Consider the following 6000-nt stretch of genomic DNA (forward strand, 5'->3'; position numbering starts at 1 on the left):
CATTTTACTTTTCCAAGATTACCTTTCCTCCCCCTCTCTCTCTTTGCCCTTGCCAATCCCCAGGAACCTGCTTTCTCACCTATGTCCTCTTTCTTCCAGTATCTTCAAGCTCTACCGGCCTCCAACCCCCAGGGCCTTTTCCTCCATGATCACATGGGCACAGTCTCAACTGTCCTGAAAGGCCCTCATTTGTCTCTGCTTCCTCTTCAATCGCTGCCCTTTTATTATCTTGTATATATATTTTATTTTTTGAAAAATTTAGAGACGGCTTTGCTGTTCATGCTTTTCAACTGCTTCTTTGAGTCTGACCCCTACAAGTCACAGCGGCCTTGTCCCAGTCTTCCCCTTCTTGACTTTTCTGCTGCCTTTGACATCCTTGACCACTGGGCCTGTCATTCTTCCCTCCTGCCCCCTCCACCAACCCATGTTCTTTCTGTTCAGACCTGCTCTGTTCCTAGGAGACTGACCCCTCTGGACTGCATCACCCAGGATTCCAGCCCACCAGCCTACTCCTGGGTTAAGTCAAAGGAAGATATTGGCAGGAGTTTGGAGGTCAAGAGAAGAAATAGGTTAGGGTCTTTACTTTCCCCTATTCCCTCCATGTGTTCTATGGTTTGAAAGGGTCTGCTTTCCTCTGTAGCAACAGCTCCCATTGGTGGTCCCTCTTCTGTGGCTCTGGTGCTCACTCAGTTCCAATAACACAATTTTCTCTCCCTGCTCTTTCAAGTCTGGGGGTGTTAACAGCTCCCTGTCTTTCAGTGCATCATGACCCCTTCCCTTATCCTTGACCACTCCTCTGTAAAGAACATTGTTAAAATGGTTGATGTTGTTTTTGTGGCTTAGTCACTAAGCTGTGTCTGACTCTTTTGTGACCCCTTGGATTGTGGCCCACCAGGCTCCTCTGTCAATGGGATTTTCCAGGCAAGGATACTGGAGTGGGTTGCCATTTCCTTCTCCAGGGGATCTTCCTAATCCAGGAATCGAACCCACATCTCCTGCATTGTAGGTGGATTCTTTACTGCTGAGCCACTGGAGAAGCCCCAGAATGATTGATAATTCAACCATTTTGTGTAAAAGACATCTGTTCCTGGCAGGGAACTTCGCCTACAAATGCCCTCTCCTTCTTGATGTTCCTGTCCTTTTTATAGAAGGGAACAGGAGAGCCTGGAGCATTCTTCTCAGGGGCACACTCATTTATTCCACAAATATTTTCCAAGCACCTACCATGTGCCAGGGCTTCCCTGGTAGTTCAGTCAGTAAAGAATCTGCCTGCAGTGCAGAAGACCTGGGATTGACCCCTGGGTTGGGAAGATCCCCTGAAGAAGGAAATGGTAACCCACTCCAGTATTCCTGCCTGGAGAATCCTGTGGACAGACGTGCCTGGTGAGCTACAGTTCATGGGGTCGCAAGAATCAGACACAATTTAGTGACTAAACATTACCACCATGTGCCAAGCACCAGGCCAGGTGCTAGCGAGGTGCAGTAAACAAGAGGCAGTGCCTCTTCGTTGCTCGGTGTGGAAGTGGTGTTGATGCTGTAAATCTGTAGATGCCAAATTCTAGACTGTGAACACCTGGGTTTGGGGAGTGAAAGGAGGCCTTCAAATGAGTCATCTGAGAAAGTCTGAGGCATATCTGGCCATCTCATTCAGAAAGGCAACTTTGGACTTCTGGTCTAAGATCGAGATCCTGAGAAGTCAGGATGCCTGTCAAGGTAGAAATAAGACCAGGCTTTGACCACAGATCTCTGCCAACTGAAGAGTGGCCTTGTCTTAGATGCACAAAGCCTTAAAAATAAAAGAGAATTATTAGAGAATTGCAGCCTTCCTGAAAAGAAAGGAAAGTTCCCCCACAGAGGGGCTGATTCCCACCTCTAGCACCAACCGGACTCCACATGGTGGCACTGTTTCCCTGTAATGTTTTGGCCTGAGCTAGGTCACAAGGCCTTCCCTCCACCCCCAGAGCACACTGGGCAATCAGGGATCAACAAGGAAATAAATATTGACACCAGTGTGCATGTGGAACAGCCCTTTCTAACATTATCCAGCCATGAGATGCTTTTAAATCTACTCTCAATGTTGAGACATCTGCCAGAACCCCGGAGTTAAAGTAGAAAGAGTAGAGCTAGATTAGATTAGATTAGAAAGGGGCTGGATTAGCATAGAAACCAAAACTAGTCCTAAAGACAGATTAGTTGCTACAAAATTTGCTTGTTTCCAAAAAAATTTTTTTAGAATTTAAAAAAATCTCAATTTAGAAAAAATAGATAATTTGTAAAGACCTAGTATTGAAATTGTAAGAATCGAGATTTAACCATGTTTACTAAGTAGATGACATACAACAAATGATATCAACATTTATTTGGAATACTTCTTGTGCAGTTGAAACATCATAACTTCAAACTGCATGCAATTTTCCCCAGTATCAGCTGCCACATTTAGGTGGGGCCCAGCTTTAAAGGGAAGTTGTGCCTATTAACATGAATAGCTATATAAAATGTAGTTAGCATTTGTAAAATCTTTTAAAAGCTACGTTCAAATAATTTTTATGGGGAAAAATATATAAAAGTTTTCTCTAAAAAGGTAAAAGGGGTCCATAATCCCACCACTTAAATCACACTAATATTTATTGAGTGCTTACCATGTGTTAGGCATTGGTCTGAACAATTTATATGTTGCATCATTACCCATCAAGTTGATAATATTATTGTTCCAGATAACTGAGATCCAGAGAAATTAAACAACCTGCATAGGCTCACACAGCTCATATAAGATAGAAGTTAGATTTAGATCAACATAATCTGACCTCCCCGGTAGCTCAGATGGTAAAGAATCCGCCTGCAATGCAGGAGACCTGGGTTCAATTCCTGGGTCGGAAAGATCAGCTGGAGAAGCAAATGGTTACCCCTTCCAGTATTCTTGCCTAGAGAATACCATGGACAGAAGAGCCTGGTGTGCTACAGTCCATAGGGCAGCAAAGAGTTGGACCCAACTGAGCGACAGACACAATACAATCTGTGTTCAGAGTCAATCCTCTTCATTATATTGAGTGGAGTTTTCCTCCCCTCCTCTAACCCCATTCTCCAGGAAGAACTATAGTACTATTTTGGTGTATGCTCACCTCATCTTTTTTCTATGGTCATTCACAGAGACAGAAGTGCCCCCCTCCCAGGGAATGACTCATAACTCTGGAAAATCCAGGCCGTGTGGGCAGAAGGGGGATATCCTGCCACATTCTGGGGAAGATTACTCAGAACTGCAGATTCATCACTTCTCAGGGTCATCGAATCCCACTGACAACCAGAGCAGAGGCCCCTGGGCAAAATCCCATTGAGTCACGCAGCCTCTTCTGTCATCTCACCTCCTCCTGCTCAGTAGCTCATTTGAGAATGTTTTTGTTATGACCTTGCTTGCCCTCAGTCACAAGGAGATGTCCGCCTTGCCCACAGGACCTGAGAGTTAGGCTGTGACACGGCCGGAAATGGAATGGAGAGTTGGAGAGGAGAAGGGAGGGTGGTCTGAGGTCTGGTGGGCAGGTATGTGAGGATAAGGCCTTCCTCCAGGAGGAAGGTGGGGTGATTGCCTGTCACTTGTGCCTCCTCCACCGTCATCAGCCACCTGAGAACCATCAGGCGGGGTAGAGGAGAAATCAGGCCACACGTGGTAGTCGCCACAGAGTGTTAGTCCCCTAGACCCTTGCAGCTTGGAATGGCCCCCTGCCTGTACTTATAGAGAAAAGCTGGAGTGGGGAGAAGGAAAAAGAAGGAGCTCTGGTCATGTCCCTGGCACTGAGCCCTTTAAGTCCCTGATCTCATTTTATCCCCACAACAACCCTGTAAAATGGTGGTTCCCAACTGGGGTGGTTGTGTCCACCAAGGCAAATTTGGTGATTCCTGGAGACATTTTTGGTTGTCACGACTGTGCAGTCTGGAGGGTATTTGTGCTATTGTTATCTAACAGGTAGAGGCCAAGGATGCTGCTAAATATCCTACAACCTACAGTCCAGCCCCTCAAAACAAGGAAATGTTCAGAATAATATCCAAATCTCAGTAGTGCAAAGGGTAAGAAACCTGGATATTAGGTGGGAATGTTATTGGTCCCATTTTGCAGATGAAAAAACTGAGGTACAAAGAGGTGAAATGACCAGAAGCAAACCATCTGACTCCATTTCATCCCCTGAGAGCCAGGTATCCAGGGGAACATGGTAGTTGGCGTCAACAGTGGGTGGGAGCAAATGAAGGGCTGCGAGGACCGGGGTGAGGCGACAGTAGCTGTCAGTGACAGGGTGGGAGGTGCCAGTGGTCCTCCTGGTGCTCCTGATGGTGGATGGTGCTGAAACTGGAAGGGTGACTGAGAGGGGAACATCCCTATCTAGCTGCCCCACACTCTAGGACTCCCCACTTCTGGCCCCCAGTCCTGGGCAAGAGGAGCACACACATATGGTCCTGCAGACACATGGAGGTGTTATGCTTCCCTCCTTCCCCCCAACCTGTGTTGTCACCCCTGGATAAATTCCTGCTCATCCAACAGACCCAGGTCGTGTCACCTCCTCTGGGGAGTCCTCCAGAGAGTCTATACCTCTGGCTTTCTCCAACAACCTGGTCCTCCCTTCACTGGACCTCCACCCAACATGCTTCTATGATGTCTACATGTATGACACGTAACATCATACAGACATGTAAATAATCCTTTATTTACATGTTTGACTTCCTGGTTGGGCTATGGGCTTCTCCAGCTAAGGATGGGGTCTCAAAGTTTTTGATTTCCCTCCCAGAGCTTAGCCCCATGCCCTCCATGGATAAAAGTGAGTCAAGGCTTAGACAGTAAATGAGCCAGCAGCTGATCTGGGTCCTCAGGCTTCCAAATGGCTGGACAGGCTCACACAGGGTGGGAGTCTTGGAAGTTACCTTTCAAGCCCTGACCAACCTAAAGAACACAGGGGATGCTTTGCAACTCTGAAATTTTTAGGAGAAGTGTTTGAGGGCCTCTGGCTAGGGATGACCCTAGACTTCCCACTCTGACACATAAGGTTTCTTACTATTAGGGGCAATTTCAGGCTCTCTGAGCTCTTGGCTGCTCATCCCCACCCCCTAGGGCCTCATGCCTGCCTCATGCCTGACTGTCTCCTTTCTATCCACATTTCGTGACCCCCACCCGGTTACCTGTGACCTATCTTGAGCAGAGCCCTTTAGGAGAAGTTGGGGATCAGGGATGCCTGGTAATGGACCAAGAAGTCAGTCTTGTTCAAGCCTGAGGAAGCTCTGCGAACATCACATGTCGATGGAGGAGTCCTGTGGGTAGCAACATAAATGTTCGAAAAAATGTATGTGATGGGGAAAGCAGAGCCCACCAAAAGCCAGCAGGTCTGAGGTCTGGGGCTGGTTCTAGCCCTGACGAGCCAGAGACCTTGAGGAAGGGGCCCCAGTTTTCATCCGTGAAAGAGTGGCCAGAAGTGATTTTTAGACTCCTTTCTGGCTCTAACATCTTGTGATTCAGGAAGTCTGAGAGGCACAAAAGGAGGAAAGGAAGATGCCTGGGACACACCAGACAGATGGTTCTGCGACCAGAGCTCCTGGAAGACTCGTGGCTTCCACACCAATAGAATCCCGAGTCCTTTGCCCTGAGATCAGCAAAGTCACGATGAAGGAGCCCAAACTGAGGTCAGCCTGACTGGAAGATCGAGGCTCCCGGGGATTATCTAGAGCCTGGGCCAGTGACTAACACAGTACAACCATGTGCAGAGATCAAATTGTCCTCATCCGTTGGATCATGGAAAAAGCAAGGGAATTCCAGAAAAACATCTACTTCTGCTTCACTGACCACACTCAAGCCTTTGACTGTGTGGATCACAGTAAATTGTGGAAAATTATTTAAGAGTTGGAAATACCAGACCACCTTATCTGCCTCCTAAGAAATCTATATGCAGATCAAGAAGCAACAGTTAGAACCAGACATGGAACAATGGACTGGTTCAAAATTGGGAAAGGAGTATGTCAAAGCTC

Source organism: Bos javanicus, chromosome 23 (assembly GCF_032452875.1).
Source record: "Bos javanicus breed banteng chromosome 23, ARS-OSU_banteng_1.0, whole genome shotgun sequence".
Lineage (NCBI taxonomy): Eukaryota > Metazoa > Chordata > Mammalia > Artiodactyla > Bovidae > Bos > Bos javanicus.